The sequence below is a fragment of the Primulina tabacum genome, chromosome 10, assembly GCF_025594145.1.
Source record: "Primulina tabacum isolate GXHZ01 chromosome 10, ASM2559414v2, whole genome shotgun sequence".
NCBI lineage: Eukaryota > Viridiplantae > Streptophyta > Magnoliopsida > Lamiales > Gesneriaceae > Primulina > Primulina tabacum.
This window is the reverse complement of record NC_134559.1, coordinates 25957975-25971852: the sequence shown is the minus strand read 5'-3', so window position 1 is coordinate 25971852 and position 13878 is coordinate 25957975. Positions and strand designations below refer to the sequence as shown.

The 13878-nt window shown below is 36.5% G+C and overlaps 1 pseudogene; it reads right to left on the bottom strand.

The window, feature by feature from the left end:
* Positions 1-516: 516 nt before the first annotated feature.
* On the bottom strand, positions 517-13642 carry LOC142505778 (uncharacterized; annotated as a pseudogene).
* Between the last annotated feature and the right edge of the window lie 236 nt (positions 13643-13878).

Below are 13878 nucleotides of genomic sequence, written 5' to 3'. Positions count from 1 at the left end.
AATTCATGAGGTTTAAAAACTGCAGTAAAATTATCGGGTGCTTGAAATATATGTTGTCTCCAAAATTTTCAACGAAGAAATTTTGGCTTCCAGACTTTTAAAATTCACGCACTCAGTTCTGGATCTTAACTTAGCTCTTCGACAAAAAAAAAAATTAAGAAAAATGATAGAACAAATCCTAGTTCAAATATTTATATCCATAAGCTTCCAACTTTCTACAATTTTCTTTTCCAGTCAACAATTTGTTATTTTGTTTATTAATGGCATGAAAGAAAAAACAAATGATAGTTCAAAAATGAGGGATTAAATGCTTATCATCGTATCCTTAATTACCAACAGATCATATCACATACGATGCATTTATTCCATACAAAAATCAGATAATAAAGTACTTTTAAAATAGTTAATTATTTTTTGAATTTAAATTGTAGGAAGGAGAATAAAATGTAATACATATAATTGATGATTAGAGAGAATTTTGAGATTTATAAAAAAAAAACAACAATCATACCAAAGTTAGTTGTTAAAAGAGATTTAATTTTATAAATAGTATAGATAACAGGAAACGTATATTAGAAGTGTGAGTTGCACAAAAGTGAGATTGAATTAAAATACAATTAGTTAGAGTAATTATTGGATATCGATCCTCCTAGAGCGCCCTAGTGCTCAATCATGGATTTTTGAAAGCAACCATTTTAAGGGCTATTTTAACTAGCCTTAATATTTAAAAATTAGAAGCAACAATATTGGCTTGGATTCTAAAATGCAAACAAATTTTTTAGAGGATGTAGGGAAGAAGAGAAAGCAGCACAGGAAAGTAAGTGCGCCTACAGCAGAGATGACGATAAAGCCCGTGGCTTCCCCTTGCTAGAATTCAAGTATTGTGAAACAAATAGCACTCCCATCACAACAATAATACAACCCACGAGCGTGCTGAAGAATAGTGCACCCGGTTGCCTCGTCTGCACAAAACCATACACCCCGTTAGAAGTCACAACGATAATATCTGTCAGTCCGTCGTTTGAGAAGTCCTCGCACACTAAGGCATGTGTAGGAGGTGCAGGAAGATCCATGGTCGTTAATAAACTTCCTCCACGAGATAACACGACGGCTTCTTGATCTCCTGCGGCGAGAATCATTTCAGGATTGTCGTGCGTACGTAGAGGAAATGGCGTAAGTGTGGGAACCACATCAGAGTCCATCCCAGATGGAGATGGAAGCTTGGACCATGTGGCACCAGTCAACAGCTGCCAATTCCAGTCAGCATCATGTCCGTGCAATCCAGGATAGTATGATGTCACCTGAAACATTAGTTGTCAAACAATTGACAAAGGAGAAACAGGAATGTTAAATATTTAACAGAAAATTTGTGACAGAAAACAATGGAAAACCATGATTTAAAACTATATCAACGAAGGACTTGGTATCGTTTGATTTCGAACCATCGCGTCAAAAATTCACCACTCGATTTTCAACCCATTTCTTGGAACCACCCAAAAACAAAAAGGTTGGTCCTGTTTCTTTCCGCATGCTAGAATGATGTTAGTATTGTAATTCTAGCTAACAAATTTAACTCTGACCACTTCAGAACTAAAACCCATATCCATTCAAAATATCATATCTGAATCATATAACCCAACCCGGATAACCGAAAGTCCATTAATCCCTTAACCAACAAGATCAACACATTCATTTGCAACAAATAAAGATCCCAAATATTTTTACATCTGTTCAATCGCTAGGCCCCACTTTATTTTGTGAGAAGCAATCTGAAAATTTAGTCATGTAGGCAATCAACGAGAAATAGGAAAAGGTTACAAGCTGCACCAATAAATCGAAAAATACAAAATTTCTCGCAAATTTGTTGTGAAGATTTGCTAATTACAGAAGGCATGATGCAAACAGGAGAAACTTAAACAGCATACCTCTCCTCGGTTGGTAAGGAAGACAACATCACCATGGCTACCACTACGATGCCCACGACCATCATTTCTTGGGATGAGAATGGGTGTTGCCACATCTAATGAAGCAACATCTGAATTTCAACCAAAACTTCTAGAAAATTCTCCATGTTGGAATAAGTTGAAAGGCGTGTGATGGCATATAGAAGCATTAAAAAGCTGTTCTCGAACTGGCACACCTGATGTTGCAACAGCCCAACATGGACGAAGCACTTAAATTAGATCCACTTATAACAGACTGTTCAACACCATTTCCTCGCACGACCTATAGTGGAACATACACTTAAATCAGCATCAATCGTGAAAAGCAAACAATCAATTTGAACAAGAATTTCCTTTCAACTCTGGTTCAAAACTGCTTTCTGGATTAATTTTACCGATATGCTATAAGTATGAATAGCAGTTGCTAGGAGCCCAGAGCCAACTTAAGGTTGATTAAACTTGTTACGGATTTCCATTCAATGCAACTATGGTGCAAAACTGCATTCTGGTTTAATTTTACCAATCTGCAATAAGTATCACGAATAGCAGTTGGTAGCAGCTCAGAGCCAATTTTAGGTTGACTAAAACTTGTTAATGATTTGTGCCAAAGTGGGTGAATACACAAGACAGCCCAAGTAGTTCAAAACTACCCACGTTACAGTTTACACTCGAAGGATGCAGAGGGGGGATATGGCAATCTTTTGAATCACAAGAGTTGACTCAACAAATGCAGAACAAGTTCTTGACATCTTAATAAATTGCAACCACCAAAATAATTCTCGCACTTTAACAGATTAAGATAACAATTAAAAGAAACAATCGACGATATATATGTTGAAATAAAACTGTTATATTGAAATATGGAGTATGAAAGTATTTTCCTAGTGAAAAATTCTCTGTACAAGGTATAAATTTCACTTCACTCAAGCAATGCTAGTAGCAAGACTCTCAAAAGAATAACTGAATGCCTATCTCTTCCCTCTCCTCACATTTTATGCTTCCCTTTCCCTCTTCTTCCAAATGAACTGTAACTAATGAGGGCCTCCCTGACTTGGGCCTTGATCCTTCTCTTGTTAAATATTTAGGCCCAATTATAATTGGGTCCATAACATAAAACATCATTTTTATCTCATATTGCGACAAATTAATGAAGAAATGAAACATGAAAATTTGATTGTCCAAACTTCTTTCCCCCCTACCAAAACAAAAGTTAAAACAACATTTTTTTTCTTTTACAAGCATAACAAAAGAAAAGTAGAAAAATAAAAATGATCCCAGTAAATTTTGGATATGATTTCGGACTTCACTGATGTTTTTCTTTTGAATCCAAGCAAACATGATAATCAGGAGCTCTATGTAACCTAATATCTGCTAAATTAACAGAGTTAAATTCCCTGAAAAGAATGACTCACTGACAAGTGATGTAGTTAAGCGGCAGTTACACGTAGTGGCTCACCATTAATAAAAAGAGTAATGAGTCATAGTGACTGAGAAATATGGAAAGTAAGCCCAGCCTCCCTTTTTAAATACCACTGTCTCATCCTTAGTAAATCTACTTCCGTAACACCTTGGCATGAGAATCTTTGGTTTAAAAAGATATCTCCTTTCTTCCCAAACCAAAATGGTACAAAATATATGCACCAAAAAGAAAAATACGTATCTCGACAGGAATTATTTTCTATCACATGCATTTGACAGACAGAGCTGTAGCAAAGAACTACTCCAAGCAAAAAATAGTTCAACACAGCCTACAGATTGTTCACATTGATATCTGAAATAGTGATGTGTTACAGCAAATGGGCGCTTATAAAACATCTAAATGACATGGGGAAAAAAACTAAAAAGAGTGTAAATATAGTCACCTCTAACACAATAACATTTCAACCAAGTAATACTTCAGTTATCAAGTTCGAAAAAGGAAATTCATTCCAAACATGATAATTCATACTTCTGGGTGAGTGAAAATGTGAAAATGTCAAATGGATGTTGACAATATGGGAGAATTCTAGAGATCTGGGTTGTTAATAAAATACACTTGCTATAAATTTTACAGATTCCAGAGAGTGGATTATAAGCTCACGAAACCAACAATCATACATTACTTGTTGAAAAAGTATTCCTCTGGACAATGGCCCAACACAGACTGATATTGACATAACAAGCTAAACGAGACTATGTTAATTTCACAGCAGCCACAAGGGGGATACATATCACATATCATGTCCAGAAATATGATTTTTTTTTACTTCCGAGATTTCAAACAATCTCCCTCGTTTCAAGAGTGGTCATGTCAAACCAACCCAATGGGTGTTGGCAAAATATGATGTTCTGCTATATGCTAATCAAAAGTCAGGTAGAATCTCGCAAAACCAAAAAAAAAAAAGAGCAAAAAACACAAAAGAAGCCCCACACTCAAAAATTGCAACTCATTTTGCCGTGGTATACAACTGAAGATAACAATTGTGCTTTGGAATCAGATGGTCACCTTACATAGGGTGCGACCTGATGCCAAATGAATAACTTCAATTCCTTCCTTTTCATGAGCAACGATGACATTAGGAACCCACCATAGCTGAGTGTAATTTGTTATGGCAGGTATATATTGCGGAGTCTGGATAACAAAATAAAATCTGTAATAGTTCAATGATAACATTGCAACATATAGCAGTACAAATATGGGTTCCAATTCATCAAAGATGAATCCATAACATTACTGTAATAGGGCAAATATCGAATCCAAAACCAATCCTACTAGCTTTAGCAAAAATTCAGAATCTTTAGCTTCAAACGTGCCTCTTCGTATTAAATTTATTAACATAGCATGAACCAACTAAGAGCAAATAGTTTCTGAATTAGAATTTCTCAGATTCATTCATGCCCAAGTATAAAATCAATTTAGATAGATAAATTATGCAACTTTCACATTATGGGATTTAAAGAATCATACAGAAAATTTTAAGTTCAAATAACTAAAGACCAGTGGATTATAAATGAATATTTTGGAATCTGAAAAGAGATATTGAGATCTACCTTTTTTGTCTTTGCTGATTTAGCAATGGTGACTGTCTTCTCAATCACACTTGCAACTTTTTTGGTCACATCCTTTCCAGGAGGATGCTTTTCTTCCGGCTTTTGAAAAGGGTAGTTGCTGATCTTTCCAGGTGATTTCTTCAGTGTTTTCCTTTTGTGGCGCCTGAAATGTGTCAGCTTCAGTAAAGTGTCTTCACGGCGATCCTGGTAAGAGGTCATTCCAGTAAATATCAGGATCACAATAGATATTCACAACCTATTTCATTGTAGGATCAGGACTAATACAAGACATACCCAATGGTGTGGCATGACTCCAAGAATAGATTCTCTGAATTCCCTGCACTCAAACTAAGGCTGAAATAATTCAATAAACTCATTTCTAAATATTGTAACTGGAGTTCAAAAAATTTAATCCTAACACAGTGAGAACAGCTTCATTTAAACCGCAATTTTGTGTTGTAGATGTAGCCCTTATAAATAGAATGCTAAGATATCATTTCTGGAGTAAAATTTTCGCTTCACTCAAGAGGTTAAAATTTTTTCCACCTATTCTGCTAAAAGGTCATACCACCTCAAACAGTATATCTGGGGAGATGTTAAAGTACGCGGACTCCTTGCATTGTTACAGTTTCAGAAAGCCTATGAATTCATTTCTTTAAGCCCATAGACAATATACAAACGACCCATTCATCACCAATTGCACAACTCTTTTCCCATCAACTTCTTTGGGTGTTATTCAACCCCAGCTAAGCAATCTTTTCCATGAATGGATGATCAAAATGAAGTGGGAAATATGATTACAAAGGAAATATTCGAGTGAATTATCATCTCTCTCCTGTAATAATCCACTTCAACAGCGCATAGGTATACCTCTCCAGGTTGACGGCTATTCAATGCATGAAAATCAAGCTTGTAATTGTGCTGTGGAATCAACATTGAGGCATCCGATGACTGAGCATCAATATTCTGCAGATTCGTCCAAAAGTTGAAATAAGAGAAAGAAACCCAACTCAAAATGAGAAAAGCAGATGGAAAAAACATGATGTTGTTTATTTTATTAAAACAGTTTTGATACATGCCAGATAAAGTAAATGAATTCCTACCCACTTTTCCATAAATATTAGAGTTCTTTGACAACGACATCATCTCAAATCATTATCAAATTGTGGTTGGGAAAAGTGTTTTTACTAGAAGTTATATAAGCTTTCAAGTATTCGAGAATCTTGTTCAGTGTACTTTTTCCTCTTCAAAGAATCCATAACGTACAGGGATTCGGTAGATAAATTCCCTCTGTTGTCAAGTCATGTCCTTTGAGTTCAACATCAATAATATTAATTAAGCAAGATTGATGAGTTCTGAGACACACTATGGGAACTTAGCATTACCATGGTTAGACTGTCAAAATTATTTAAATGCTTCCAGTTGACACTTATTAACAAGATGAATATTTGAATAAGGTTTAAGTGAATTAGTCTAACTGATATGAATCTGGCCGGGCATGGTATTCAAAGAATTGGGAGAAGGTTCGAGGAAACAAGGTTCGAGGAAACATTGCATGAACTAATGAGCAACTGAGGAGAGCTTGCAAACAAGATTTCAAGCCTCGTGATGCATGGAAATGAGCTTGAAGGCCATAAAGATCATCATGCTAGTGTTAAATGAACTTCAGAGCCAAACGACTCGCGCCCAGGCGGAACAAAATTACCGCCCGAGCGCAACACGTGCGTCCAGAAAAAAATAAATCGCCGAACACTTCCCGCTCGGGCGGGAATTATCTGGCCGGGCATGGCGTTCAAAGGATTGGAATGAGGTTCAATGAAGCACTGCATGGAATCATTAGCAATCGAGAAGAGCTTGCAAGCAAGATTCCAAGCCTCATGATGCATGAATATGAGCTTTGGAGCCATCGGATCTTTGTACGAGTGGGCATTGAAGAAGAAGGCCGAACGCCTTACACTTGCGTCCAAGAAAGCCGAATGCCTCGCGCCCGGGCAGATATAAATTCCCGCCCAAGCGCGCCCCTTGAAAATAAAAGCCGAAGACTCTCCGCCTGGGCGCACAAAAGTTACCGCCCGAGCGCGCCGCCTGCGAAGAAAAATCCTAGTTTCCTAATTTAGTGTTTTAATTAGTTTGGTAACTAGATTTTCATATTTTTCTGATTTTGTGATAATATATGGACGAAAATTTATCATTGTAAACAGATTATCTTTGATTTTAATCATATTTGTGAGTTTTTCTCTCAATTTCAAAGCGTGGCTTTGTATACACCTTTGTGTGTTTCTCAAATCAAACTTATCAAAGTTTAATACTTTATGGCGTTTGTCAATTGTTCTTCACTCGGATTGTCAAAGACGAGTTCTTTGAAGGTTCGCTTGAATTTCGATTGTTATCTCGTTAATATTTGTTGCTAAATTCTTCGTAATTTAGATGTGAATATTACACACTTACTTGTTCAAAAAGATCGGGACAACACAACAGTTTCTTTATTTCATCTAATCGAGGGCGTGACTCCGTTTTTGAGCACGTTTGCTTTTCGTGGTTTGAAGGATCGCATCATTTGGTATCAGAGCTTTTGGTTCCCTTTGATTCAAGTAAAATTATCCTTTTTTTTATTTTCAGATCTGTATTTACCCTCGTTTGTTATCAGATCTGTTTTATCCGATCGTTCTTAGTCTTCGTGAATCTGTGATTCTCGAAATTTGGTGCATTTTTTTTCCTTTCCCCTTGAATTTTCGAGTTTCAAGTACAGGAAAAAAAAAGTAGTACAAAAACTCGAAAATTTTGCTACAAATTTTTGTTGGTTATTTTGTTCTATTATCTTGTGGGAGCCATATTCAAGTGCCTCTCACAATAAAAAAAAAATATTATTGTGCTATTATTTGGCATTGTATCTTGTTCTCTTATGTGAGTCATAATCAAGTGACTCTCACAGTAAAAAAAAAAAAATTATTTCAAATTTCTCGTTTTACGCAGTCCGTGTAAGTCAGTTTGCAAGTGTCGTGAAGTTTGAACTTGTGGGTTTGATGCACACAAGCTACAAAGCCTGAAATTGTACCCTACAAGAGAACTATCCAAATTGAGTGAAATACTTGAGTGTGATTGTTTATTTCTTGGAGTGACGTGCGAGGTTTTGTAGTTAGGACAAAAAAAAAGGAAGAGAAAAAAAAAGGGAGAGTCGAGTGAATTTTATTGGAGTGACCAGTGAGGATTCGTAGTGAGGAAACTTTATTCTTTATTGTTTTATACTAACCTTTTATTGCAGGTATAATGATTGACGATAGTCAATTTCAATTAATGTTAGGAGGGTTGGATAGAATGTGAAAGAAGGAGTTTAAGCATCTACGAAAAAAATATACGAGGTGTGAAGAAGAGGAGACATGTAATAGACGAGGTAGTGGAGTTGAAAGAAGTAGAGCATTGCATTTGCATCATGATGATGATAGGCGATGTGCAGAGAATAGAGGACTGGGCAGAAAAGGTGAACGTGCTGTGCATAGGGAGTCTTTGACATCCACTTTGCGGGGGAGCTTGGGAGAGAAAATCAGTGGTAGGCCAAAGAAGGAGTCGAGACGTGAACTACAAGATATGAATATCAAGTTACATTTAAAAATTCAAATTCTAGTACTTGTGATATTATATGTATTTGGTGTCTAGAGTTTGGACATGATATTAACCAATGTCCAAATGAGGAGGTGAATATACTGGATTCTAGAGTTGAATGTGAATCTAAGGATGCAATCGAATGTGGAGTTGCAGTGAGCATTGATGTTGAACCTAAAGTGGAGGTTGAGAGAATTGAGGAGGTTGGTACTCCACTGGTTTCTGACTTGAGCATAGAATGTTGTGCTGTGGAGGGTGAATCCTTAGATGGTGAATTTGCTTCTAATGTGTGTGCTATGGAGGAGAAAGAAGAAAGTAGTAATAATTTGTTGCACGCATGTTATGATTCATCATGTACCTTTCTTGATCAACCTATTTCAATTGTAATTACTGATGATCAACTGCAATTTAATTGTGAGAGTGAAAAGGAATTTAAAATGGCCGAAAGAATGAGTGATCAAAAGAGTGAGATGGCCATGAAAAGAAAAAAATATGAAAAAAATGAGATGAAAGAAAAAGAGGCCAAAGAAAAAGAAAAGAAAAATGAATTAAAGGCCCAAAAGAGTAAAAAGAGTGAGTATGAGAGTTATTTACTTTTGTATAAACCCCTTAAAGTACCTTTGTACAAAGAGGTTTATTATTACTGTGATGATATAGCCGGTTCAATCCCGAGCATTGTTACTTTGTCTTTGCAGGGTCATGCAGATGTCATGATGAGGAGGAAAGCAAGAACTGATGGTGGAGAAAGGCCATGTGTTGATCAACATGATGTTGGAAGTAATCAAGGTGAGGTAAGGTTAGTTGCCAACGCAACAACCATGAGGTATGACTTCCGTCCTTATCTTAATTATTTGGTGTATCGTTTGTTTTCAAGAGATTGGAGAACGTGTTGCCAATGTGGTGGTTAAGGGGTCCGATGTAAATTCACCTTTATTCCTTGATTGTTATGAATTTAAGTCCATGGATGAATTGCATGTACCTACTATGAATTTTGATGTCTCATTATTTACTAAGTTGATGGGGTTTGCTTGCTACAATGGTTTATGTACATTAGACTTAGATTTTTGTGATGAGATGAGATATTGCATTGATAGTACATGGGACGTGTCCTATTTCCATGATTTATATTTGATTGGTGATGGTTGTGAAGATTACATGGATAGTACATTTAGTGTGTTCTATTTGCATGATTTATGTTGGTTTGATGATGGTTTTGAGAGGTGCAAGGATGAACATGATTATCTCTTTGTTCATGATGGATACACGTTTAAAGAGAATAAGTTTTTCAACCTATACCCAATGCATGAGTTGTTGATTGATATTGAGGTGCATGACATTTGTTTGATTGGTAGCCGTGAAGTAACTAGAGCCATTGATAGGATGCATGAATTTTTACTATGGTTGCATATGAGAAGGTATATTGGGTGGAATTGTGAAATATGCATTGCACATAAGAATTTTTATGAGCATAATGAATACAATTTTAAAGAGAATAAATTCTTCATTGTATATTCATTACATGAGTTATGTGCTAATGAAGCATATTGTGGAGGTTTAATTGCTGATAAAATGCATGATTATATGTGTTGGTTGCATATGAAACGACATGTTGAGTGTCGTTGTGATACATGCATTGCATACGGGAGAATGACATGCCGAGTGTATTCATATGTCGTGCATCAGTTATATCTTATTCCTAGTGAGCTATGGTCGTACGCGTGTATGGATTTCATTTTTCTGTTAACTAGGTCTAAGAAGGGGAGAAATCTGATTTTTGTGATACTTAATGATATCTTGTTGCTATTATTTGGTGTCATTTGTTATTTGGTATGCGGTGAAGTTGACGAGTTTATAGGAAAGACAACGGTGATGTTGGAGTTTCCAGTGCTGATGGAGCGAGCTAACATTAGCACCTACAAACTTAAATTGAAAGGTAAGCATGTTGATAATTTAATTCTTTTTATTACTAACGTGTTTCATTTTTGCGTAGGTAGACAAGATTTGAGGACAAATCTTTTTGAAGAAGGGGAGTATGATATGAATCTGGCCGGGCATGGCGTTCAAATGATTGGAATGAGGTTCAAGGAAGCACTGCATGGAATCATTAGCAATCGAGAAGAGCTTGCAAGCAAGATTCCAAGCCTCATGATGCATGAATATGAGCTTTGGAGCCATCGGATCTTTGTGCGAGTGGGCATTGAAGAAGAAGGCCGAACGCCTCGCGCATGGGCGGATATAAATTCCCGCCCGAGCGCAACACTTGCGTCCAAGAAAGCCGAATGCCTCGCGCCCGGGCAGATATAAATTCCCGCCCGAGCGCGCCCCTTGAAAATAAAAGCCGAAGACTCTCCGCCCGGGCGCACAAAAGTTACCGCCCGAGCGCGCCGCCTGCGAAGAAAAATCCTAGTTTCCTAATTTAGTGTTTTAATTAGTTTGGTAACTAGATTTTCATATCTTTCTGATTTTGTGATAATATATGGACGAAAATTTATCATGGTAAACAGATTATCTTTGATTCTAATCATATTTGTGAGTTTTTCTCTCAATTTCAAAGCGTGGCTTTGTATACACCTTTGTGTGTTTCTCAAATCAAACTTATCAAAGTTTAATACTTTGTGGCGTTTGTCAATTGTTCCTCACTCGGATTGTCAAAGACGAGTTCTTTGAAGGTTCGCTTGAATTTCGATTGTTATCTCGTTAATATTTGTTGCTAAATTCTTCGTAATTTAGAGGTGAATATTACACACTTACTTGTTCAAAAAGATCGGGACAACACAACCGTTTCTTTATTTCATCGAATCGAGGGCGTGACTCCGTTTTTGAACACGTTTGCTTTTCGTGGTTTGAAGGATCGCATCACTAACCATTTCGAGTCCTCTTTTAAATTTCATCCTGTCCATACCTCCTTATTTTCTTCTAAGCTTGAGTACGCACTTCACAATCAAACATTTTACTTCATTATTAATTAGAAACCACAAGTTATTAAGTTACACTTTCCAAGAATAGACACAGCTCAATCAGCTGGATGAGTCTCCAACTAATCATAACCAAGAGATACACTTTGCATAGTTTTCGGTCATAAGTTCTCTATTAACACCAAAATACACATGATTTTGCCAAAATTGTTCAAGATACACAAAAAAAAAAAAAAAAAATCGCATGGGGCAGATTAACAAACCATGGCTACAGTCTACTAACTCATAAAAATTAACTGGAAAAAAAATTAGATCATCGCCATACATATAAAAAAACACTGCAAAAATCTCGACACTGAATGATGTATTTCAGACCTCAGGTTTTCTCAATCTTTGGGAGGGAGTAAAATGAGAAAGAGACACAAACAAGGCGATCGTTGTTTCACACAAACTGCTAACAGATTTCTTAGCATAAGATTTTGACGTCTTAGTGATTCTTGAGCAACCGAAAAAAGAATTCCATATTTTCTGTCTTTAAAAAGTAAAAAGAGATCCATACATAGAAGAAACCAAACTCGTATAAGAACTAATACCTCGAACTTTCTGCTCCACCGTAGTTCACCACTTCGACCGGCAAATGCATAAACAGCAAAGTGTCGCAAATCTACATTTCCTGCATTTTCAGATTCCTGAAAGGAAGAAAAATAGCCAACATGAGCATTATTTTAACTCTTGTTTCTGAGCTTGTAATTAGCAAATGAAACCTGGGAACAAGGATGTAAAAAATGATACATTGGAAGTCCATCATGAATCCAAGAAAAAGGAAAACACTTATATCATAAAAGGGAAAAAACTGAAGAAAGAAAGCAACATCCACAGAAAAATGTAGAACGAAGAGGGGTGCTGCTGTTATAGAACGAAGAGGGGTGCTGCTGTTATAAATGTAGAACGAAGAGGGGTGCATCTCCATTCTCCCACCAACAATCACCAAGCCAGAATCTCCATGCTTCAATGTATAATTACTAACCGAGATAGCTATCTCCCTGTGATGAGCATTGTGAGGAAAATCTTTCTGCAAGCAGAAAGAGAATCAGTAAATAAGAGGAAACTAACCCTTAGTTAACAAAAATAAGAGTAGCATAAATATGGAGACAAATTGCTAGACCACACAAATATGAATTACCATGCTAAAATATAGAACTCATACCCGCAGATTCATTTCCCACAGTTTCGTTAGGTTGTGGTCGAAGCACATCACAGACCAGCTTGATGTAACAACAACTAGCACCTGCTTTCGCAGTTCCCTTTTATTATAATTTCTGTCTACAACTCCAGCAGCCATTGCTACTACACGTCTCCCGGTGGCTATTCGGGTTTTGTCAGGCAGGAGAGAAACCTCTGCTAGTAAACGTGCTTCGCTAAAACCTTCACCCACCCGTCTTGGACGAGGTTGCAAAATCTATTTACATCACAAACCCATAGTCAGAATTTTCAGCTAAGGCAGATGACAGAACAAAATGAAATCAATACGATACACACACACACACACACACACACACATATATATATATATATAGTGTAACACGGCACCTGGATTTTTGCATCGTGGGTAGGCACAAGAACCTCTTTTTTGCCATCTCCGTTCAAATCGGTAACTATAGGCGGCGGAAGACGCTCAGCCTCATACTTGATCGGATAATCATCGGATAGGTGGAACCACGCTTCACTGAAAGATAAATCACCCTCGTGCTAAAACAAACAAAAACAACATCAAACATTGCCATAAGAAAAGGAACTAAAAATACAAAAATTGGGGGAAAAAGAAAAGGGTTTTTGGTGTATACCTGGAGCGAGAAGAAAATGGCGAAAGCTGAGAGCATCAGAATTGCCAAGTCTCGTTTCCTCATACTTAGTTTTCTTGCAGATTGAATGAGAATTTGTGAGAGCTTTCTATAATTGTGGCGATCGAAGCATTAGCTGAAAACGATCAATACAATTATTGAGGTTCAACACTTTTTCTCTGAGGTTTATTTTCAACCAAAATCGTAGGCTCGAGATTTTGATTCCTCTTTCTCGATACACACTGCCTGTGGATACTTATTCCAATATTTAATCTAATAAACTTTCAAAAATATTTTTTAGTGTTTCATGGGAAGTGTATCAAGCGTACGCAGTTTTTGTTCCGGATATATTAAATTATTATTATTTAGTAACTTTTTTAGACGAGGAGAAGATATTTTTCAAAATATAAATTTGATTATATGTTCGAGATTTATATTTTATAGAATTTATTTTAATATCTTGAAATATTTGAAACAAAGGGATCTAATTAATGTTAGACATCATGAGTAACAAAGAATATATCAGAATCATAAGGTAAATTTATGATT